This window comes from Budorcas taxicolor, chromosome 1, assembly GCF_023091745.1.
Source record: "Budorcas taxicolor isolate Tak-1 chromosome 1, Takin1.1, whole genome shotgun sequence".
NCBI lineage: Eukaryota > Metazoa > Chordata > Mammalia > Artiodactyla > Bovidae > Budorcas > Budorcas taxicolor.
The window spans coordinates 92634216-92643160 of NC_068910.1; the positions used below are offsets into that span (position 1 = coordinate 92634216).

The following is an 8945-nucleotide window of genomic DNA, read 5'->3' on the forward strand; positions in this document are numbered from 1 at the left end:
TTAATGAAAGTGAAAGGGAAGAGTGAAAAACCTGGCTTAAAAGTCAACAGTCAGAAAACAAATATCATGTCATCTGGTCCCATCACTTCATGGCAAATAGATGGGGAAACAATGGAATCTGTGACAGACTTCCTATTCCTGGGCTCGAAAATCACTGCAGATGGTGAAAGCAGCCATGAAATTTAAAGATGCTTGCTCTTTGGAAGAAAAGTTATAACCAACCTAGACAGCATATTGAAAAGCAGAGACATTACTTTGCTACAAAGGTGCATATAGTCAAATCTATGATTTTTACAGTAGTCATGTATGAATGTGAGAGTTGGACCATAAAGAAAACTGAGCACTGAAGAATTGATGCTTTTGAACTGTGGTGTTGGAGAAGACTGTTGAGAGTCCCTTGGACTGCAAGGAGACCAAACCAGTCAATCCTAAAGGAAATCAACCCTGAATATTCATTGGAAGGAATGATGCTGAAGCTGAAGCCCCAATACTTTGGCCACTGGATGTGAAAAGTTGATTCATTAGAAAAGACCCTGATGCTGGGAAAGACTGACAGCAGGAGAAGGGCTCAACAGAGGATGAGATGGTTGGATGGCATCACCAATTTGATGGACATGAATTTGATTAAGCTGTGGGAGCTGGTGATGGAGATAGAGGCCTGGTGTGCTGTAGTCCATGGGATCACAAAGAGTCAGACATGACTGAGCAAGTGAAAGGAGCTGATAGTTTTCTTAGTGACTGGTAAAGTAATGTGTTTTAACAGCTTGTTTCCAGTGCTACCTTATAAGGTGACACTAAACAAGAAGGTGCTAGAGGCAAAACATATCAGTTTAATAACTATTGCAATGATTTAGCACAAAGGTGAAAAATCATGTCTCTGGCAGAGAGAGTAGTCAAGATTTCCAAAAATTAAGTGAACATATCTTTACTTGGATTCAATCACTAGTTGCATGTAAGACTGTGAAAAGTGGGAGTCAGTAAAAAGAAATGTATTTAGAATGACTCTGAAGTGTTTCTGTTAGGGACCAAACGACGGTCTCTAGGACCTGAGTCATGTTTACCAGAAAGAGACAGGATATGCGCTCATCCTGCCTGGCCAATCATGTAACGCCAGCTGCTCCTGTAACTGAGACAATGAACTGCCTGTATATAAGCTGCCATACTCCTTTGTTCGTGGCTCTTGTCAGATTCCCTTGTGCAGGATGAGACTTGGGCCCTAGCGCGCTAGGAATAAACAAACTCCCTTCTTGCGTGTGCAATACTGTGGTGGACTTGCTCTCTCGGTCGGTTCGGAGATACGGGCACGGAGCATAACATCTGGGGGCTCGTCCGGGATCTCCGTCCCACCAGGGAGGACAACTCTCCTGGTAGAAGGAAGTAACCTCGTTAGGAGATAAGAGCTCTGAGCACCGGTGCTAACATTGCAGAAACCCAGATTAAGTCCGGGGCCTAGTATCTTACTGGGGAGGCATCTGGCTGTAAAGTGCAGAGGCAAGTCAGCGTAAGGCCGGGGCCTAGTTTCGTGCTGGGGAGGCAGCTGGCTCTGATACTGGATTAAGTCAGCATAAGGCCGGGGCCTAGCTTTGTGCTGGGGAGGCAGCTGGCTCTGTGAACATCCTGCAGGTAAGATTGAGTGCATTGTCAGTGGCCACCTTGTGTTGTTATCTGTTTGTCTATTTGTGGTGTCTGCGCTGCTCTTTGTGTGCTCTGTTGGCTCCCAGTGTACTTTTCTGTGATCATGGGACAAACAACTTCTACTCCTTTGTCTCTTATGATTAACCACTTCTCTGATTTCAAGTCTAGAGCTCAGAATCTTTTGTTACTGATAAAGAAGAGCAAACTGGTGACTTTCTGTTCTGTCGAGTGGCCCACCTTTGACGTCGGATGGCCACAAGAGGGAACCTTCAATCCCCAAATTATCCAGGCAGTTAAAGAGAGGGTGCTTACTCCTAGTCCTGCCGGGCACCCAGATCAGACTCCCTACATTCTGGTCTGGCAGGATCTAGTGAGGAACCCGCTGGAATGGCTTAAACCCTTTGTTCTCGCTCCTCCTAAACCTCCCTGTCCCTCTTCCCCAACTCCAACCTCACCAAGCCCACAGGTGTTAGTAATGAAGGCTTCCAAAGAAAAAGAAAAAAAAAAAGGACGAAAATCGACCAAAGCCAGTATTCCAGGAATCTTCTCTGTATCCTAATCTGATAGATCTGGAGACCGAATTGTTCCCACCCCCGTATGCGGATCCACATCCGCCCTTGCTTTCACAGGTTTCATCGGGAGAAGCCAGGAAGACAACCGAGCCTTCAGCTCATCCCAGAGAAGGGGGCCCCGCCCGGGGAACTCGGGGAAAAACAGGAGAAATGGCCAATGTAGCGGAAGAAGACCCAGAAGTCCCCTCCTCCACTGTTCACGCATTTCCGGTCCGGGCGGGACCAGCCAGAGAGGGTGGAGAGCGGACATATCAGTATTGGCCCTTTTCCACTAGTGATTTGTACAATTGGAAAACCCAGACTCCCTCCTTCTCTGAAAAACCGCAGGGTCTTGTTGATCTTTTAGAGTCTATCCTTTTTACTCATAATCCCACTTGGGATGATTGTCAGCAACTGTTACAGGTGCTTTTCACTACAGAAGAGCGCGAGCGGATCCTGTCAGAAGCTTGAAAAAATGTGCCAGGGGTGGATGGGAGGCCCACAATACAGCCTAACCTCATTGAGGAGGGATTCCCCTTGGTGCGACCCAACTGGGACTTCAAATGTGCTGAAGGTAGGGAGCATCTCCGGGTATACCGTCAGACTCTTATGGCCGGCCTTAGAGCGGCCGCCAGAAAGCCAACTAATTTGGCCAAAATAAATTCAGTGAGGCAGGAACCAAATGAGAGCCCAGCAGCCTTCCTTGAAAGGATAATGGAAGCTTTTAGACAGTATACCCCTATGGACCCACAGGCAGATGAGTCACGAGCGGCAGTTATGTTAGCATTTGTAAATCAAGCAGCCCCCAATATTAGAAAAAAAATTACAAAAGATAGAGAGGTTAAATGAACAATCCTTGCAAGATCTAGTGAGGGCAGCCAAGAGAGTTTTTAATGATAGAGAGACCCCAGAAGAGAGAGGGGACCGCATTAGAAGAGAAAAAAGAAAATTTAGAGCTGAAGAAAACCGTAAAAATCAAAAAGAACTGGCCCAGATATTTTTTGCTGAGGTTGAAAACAAAAACAGGTTCCAGAAAGGGAAAAGATTGGACTCAAAAACTGAAGAAAAAACGACAAGGCGTAAGCTTGAAAAAAAACAATGTGTGTTTTGTAAAGAGTTTGGACATTGGAAAGATAAATGCCTCAAGAAAAATCTAAAAGAGGGGCCCAAGAACCCCAAAAACGAGACTCCCTCTCCAGACAGTCATATCCTCTACGCGGGTGATGATAACGACTAGGGAGGTCAGGGCTCGAAGCCCCTCCCCGAGTCCTGGGTAACTATAAATGTGGAGGGGAAACTGGTTGGCTTCATGGTGGACACGGGAGCCCAATACTCAGTCTTAAACCAAAAAGATGGACCCATGTCTAAGAAAAGTAGCTGGGTGCAGGGAGCAACCAGGACTAAACGATATGGATGGACTACAAAACGGCATGTGAACTTGGGGGCCCACCAGGTGACCCATTCTTTCCTGGTGATACCTGAGTGTCCAGCGCCCTTGTTGGGAAGGGATTTACTGTCTAAAGTAAGTGCCCAAATTCATTTCGACCACGGACAAGTGTCGGTTTTAAATGGGACCGGGCATCCTCTTCAGGTCTTGTCTCTGGCATTAAAAGATGAATACAGACTCTACTTGCCAGAGGCCCCAGCGACAATAAGCCCCGAAGTACAACCATGGGTTCAAAGATACCCTCAGGCCTGGGCTGAAACTGCAGGAATGAGACTAGCCAAACAGAGGCCCCCTATCATTGTGGAACTGAAAGCCAGTGCTTCCCCGGTGAGGGTACGACAGTATCCCATGAGTCAAGAGGCTCGACAAGGAATTACTCCTCATATACAACGCCTCATAGATGCTGGGGTCCTGAAAAGGTGCCGGTCCCCATGGAACACTCCCCTGTTGCCTGTGAAAAAGCCTGGGGGAACTGATTTTAGACTGGTTCAAGATCTACGAGAAGTCAACAAACGGGTGAATGATATTCATCCTATGGTTCCTAACCCTTATACATTGCTAAGCAACTTGCCTCCAAACTACATTTGGTACACTGTTTTAGATTTAAAAGATGCCTTTTTCAGTTTGCCTCTTGCCCCCACAAGCCAAGAGATCTTTGCCTTCGAATGGCAAGAAGATGGTGGTCAGACCCCTGTGCAGCTGACATGGACTCGCTTACCACAGGGTTTCAAAACCTCGCCCACGTTATTTAATGAGGCCCTGGATGAAGACCTCCGTGAGTATCAGGTTGAACACCCTACCATTGTTTTATTACAATATGTTGATGACCTTATGCTGGCGGCGGCTACAGAAAAAGAGTGCCAAGAGGCAACACGTGACCTTCTCCAAACCTTGGGGACTTTAGGTTACCGGGCTAGTGCCAAAAAGGCCCAGATTGCCAAGCAAGAGGTTACATACCTCAGTTATAAGATAAAACAGGGCCAGAGGTGGCTAACACAGGCTATGAAAGAAACCATCCTCCAGATCCCTGAGCCGGCTAACCCTAGACAAGTGAGAAAATTTCTGGGAACGGTGGGATATTGCCGGTTATGGATCTTGGGGTTTGCAAAAAAGGCCAGGCCCCTATATGAGGGGACCAAAGAAAACAAGGACTGGAAATGGACTGAGCCAATGAAAGAGGCCTTCCAAGAGCTCAGGCGAGCCTTGCTAGAAGCTCCTGCCCTTGCTCTCCCTGATCCATCTAAGCCTTTCCAATTATTTGTAGATGAAAAGTGGGGGATAGGAAAAGGGGTACTAACACAGAGATGGGGACCATGGAAGCAACCTGTAGCTTACCTTTCCAAGAGACTGGACCCAGTGGCAGCCGGATGGCCACCTTGCCTCTGTATCATCGCGGCCACCACGCTCTTAGTCCACGATGCTGATAAACTGACTTATGGACAGAGACTCTTGGTCTACACTCCTCATGCCATAGAGAGAGTTTTAAAGCAACCCCCAGGTAAATGGATTTCTAATGCCCGCTTGACCCACTACCAGGCCTTGCTACTTGACACCCCACGGATTCATTTCCAAACGCCCTGCACTCTAAATCCGGCCACTCTTTTGCCCAATCCAGGGGAAAATAGCCCCCTCCATGATTGTGATGAGATACTGGCCGGGGTAACAGCAATGCGAAAGGACTTAACCGATACTCCACTGGATAACAGTGAGCTAAAATGGTTCACAGACGGCAGCAGTTATGTAAAAAGATGGACAGAGACGGGCGGGAGCCACAGTAGTAGATGACTCTGGACAGACGATATGGGCAGAGGCCCTTCCCCCGGATACCTCAGCACAAAAGGCAGAGTTAATTGCCTTGATTCAAGCATTAGAGAGAGCCAAAGGAAAAAGAATAACTATTTTCACTGACAGTCGCTATGCTTTTGGCACGGTACACATCCAGGGCCCGATATATCGAGAACGAGGGTTTTTGACAACTAAAGGAAAAAAAATTAAAAAACTTGCCTGAAATCCGTAGACTTTTAGAGGCTGTACAGATGCCTCGGGCTGTGTCAATAGTACACGTACCTGGACATCAAAAGGGTGACAGCCCCATGGCACGAGGGAATCGTGCCACAGACCTGGCAGCTCAAAAAGTAGCTGATAAAGATTTCATCACCCCTGTGTTGGCAATCGGACTTCCACCTCCAGGTATGGGAACTCTGCCCCCAACCCCTGAGTATTCATCCACAGACTTTGCTTGGATCCAAAAACACACCAACCTTCAAAAAGATAAAGAGACTCAGACGGCTACTTGATACTCCCTGCTCAGTTGGGACGGCAACTATGTGAGCATTTGCACTTGTCTACTCATCTGGGAGAAAAGAAGACTGTGATGCTCTTTCAAACTGCACGCCTGCGATTTCCCCGGCACCAGACAACTGTAAAGAACATAGTGCATGCTTGTAAGGCGTGTCAACAGATGAGGCCAGAAAAAGGACAACATGCAGGACTGAGGTACCGGGGAGAAGGACCAGGACAGCACTGGGAAATAGATTTCACCGAGGTTGACGGTATCGGGCCTTGGGTGCATTGCAACCACGTATGCCCAGCTGCTTCAGCAGAGCAAGAAGATGCTAAGAAAGAATGGGAAGCATCTCTGCACCTGTCCAACCCCTTGAGGCTAAAGCTTCGAAGGCGCCAACAGGACCAGGACAACTCGGCTGGGCCCTCTTGTGGATGACCCAGTTACTCTGCTCCGGAGTTGCCAGCGAGAACCCGCATCAACCCGTCAAAATCACCTGGAAGCTGCAAAATGGACTAACATGAGAGGTGCTAAACTCCACTACCGCAATACATCCACCAAAGACATGGTGGCTAGACTTGTACTTTGACCTTAAGCCGATGGTAAATGTGCCTTGGGCTAGGGGTTATCTCCGAGAACAAGGGTTCTGGGCATGCCCAGGCGCACCCAGGCATGACTGGAAGACCTGTGGGGGGGCACAAGACTCTTATTGTAAAACTTGGGATTGTGTTACTTCTAATGATGGACCTTGGTGCTGGGAAGTAGGAAATCGAGATTTACTTCATTTTTCATTCACCAAGCCCCTCCCTAGGGTCCTCGGAGATCCAACTTTTAGCTGTGAAAGTTGCAATTATGCACAAGTCAGAATAAGGTTCAATCCAGAAAAAAGCAAAAAAGAGGGGACCTGGATCTCTGGCCTATCTTGGGGGCTACAGACGAGGGAATCAGGAGGGTTTGGGGTTGATGGGAAAGGGATTATAGTAGTGAGCCAGGTCTTAGAGCCAATTCTTGTACACAGTATCAGGCCCAACAAAGTAGAAAAGCTGGCTGTAACCCCCCGCCTAACGACTTCCATGCCAACATCTTTGGCAGTGAGTCCCGAAGCAGAAGTGCTCGCTGAAATAGATCCCCTATGGAAGCTGATTAGGGCAGCTTATGCCACCCTGAATCAGACCCATCCTGAGGCAACTAAATCTTGTTGGTTATGTTACAACTTAACTCCCCCTTATTACGAAGCAGTAGGCCTCAATGCCTCTTATGACTTGGCCAACAGCACCGATCCTCCTCAATGTCATTGGGGGGACAAAAAGGTGGGTCTGACGATAAAAGAGGTATGGGGAAAGGGCTTATGCATGGGCATGGTGTTAGCAGCAAAGTCTCCACTCTGTGTGCATGTCGTCGAGCCTGATGATTTGCCTGTAGCTTAATGGTTAATACCTCAAATGGGGGGATGGTGGGTCTGTTCACACACGGGGCTAACTCCATGCCTGCATAGCTCAATCTTTGACCCCAAAGAAGAATTCTGTGTTATGGTGGCTGTCATGCCAAAGATTCTGTACCGACCAGAAAAAGCAATATATGATTATTGGGCTCAGAAATTAACTCTAAATCCTCCAAAAAGAACTTATAAAGTTAAGAGGGAACCTCTTACCGCCATAACCATAGCAACTATGTTCGGTCTTGGAATAGCCGGGGCTGGAACCGGAATAACAGCTCTGTCCCTGCAAGGCCAAGGATTTAACTCCCTGAGAGCGGCCATAGATGAAGACATTACCCATATAGAGCAATCTATTAGTCATTTAGAATCGTCTCTAACTTCTCTATCTGAAGTAGTTCTGCAAAACAGGAGGGGATTAGATCTGCTCTTTCTGCAACAAGGGGGACTCTGTGCTGCCCTAGGAGAAGAGTGCTGTTTCTATGCGGATCATACAGGAATAGTTAGAAAATCTATGGCCAAAGTGAGAGAAGGACTAGCCCAACGTAAACGAGAACGTGAGGCTCAACAGGGATGGTTTGAATCTTGGTTTCAACAATCCCCTTGGCTGAATACCTTAATCTCCACCTTGCTAGGACCCCTGCTAGTACTTTTATTAATGCTTACCTTTGGCCCATGCATTATCAATAGACTTGTAGCCTTTGTAAAGGAACGCATAAATACAGTACAGCTGTTTGTGCTTCGACAACAATATCAAACTGTGTCTCAGGACCAAGAGAAAGATTCCTCCATATGATCTAAGGACAGGGGGGAATGTTAGGGACCAAATGACAGTCTCTAGGACCTGAGTCATGTTTACAAGAAAGAGACAGGATATGCGCGCATCCTGCCTGGCCAGTCATGTAATGCCAGCTACTCCTGTAACTGAGACAAAGAACTGCCTGTATATAAGCCGCCATACTCCTTTGTTTGCGGCTCTTGTCAGATTCCCTTGTGTGGGATGAGACTTGGGCCCTAGCGCGCTAGGAATAAACAAACTCCCTTCTTGCGTGTGCAATACTGTAGTGGACTTGCTCTCTCGGTCGGTTTGGAGATACGGACACGGAGCATAACAGTTTCCAATTCAACCTTTGACTTTAACCTCTGATTTAAAGGAAATGGAATATGATTAAAACAAAAGGGAATATGATTGGGTGATATTTAATTTTTTTTTTTTCTTGTAAAGTTTTTTGCCACATTGAATAGTCTCCTTAGCCCAGGAAAAGCTTTTCTCTCCAAAGATCCAGAGAAGATGCTGAGACATGAAATCTTGAACTCTTTTCCCTTTTGCTATAAATTCTGAGTCCCTACCTAACTCCTTGATTCATGGACCTGACATTTCAGGTTCCTATGCAATATCGCTCTTTACAGCATCGGACCTTGCTTCTATCACCAGTCACATTCATATCTGGGTATTGTTTTTGCTTTGGCTCTATCCCTTCCTTCTCTCTGGAGTTATTTCTCCACTGATCTCCAGTAACATATTGGGCACCTAATGACCTGGAGAGTTCCTCTTTCAGTATCCTATCATTTTGCCTTTTCATACTGTTCATG

General features: G+C 46.9%; 1 pseudogene; it reads left to right on the forward strand.

Annotated features, from left to right (window-relative positions):
- Positions 1-6506, forward strand: part of LOC128052257 (uncharacterized) — a 31306-nt pseudogene extending 24800 nt beyond the window's left edge.
- The last annotated feature ends 2439 nt before the right edge of the window (positions 6507-8945 follow it).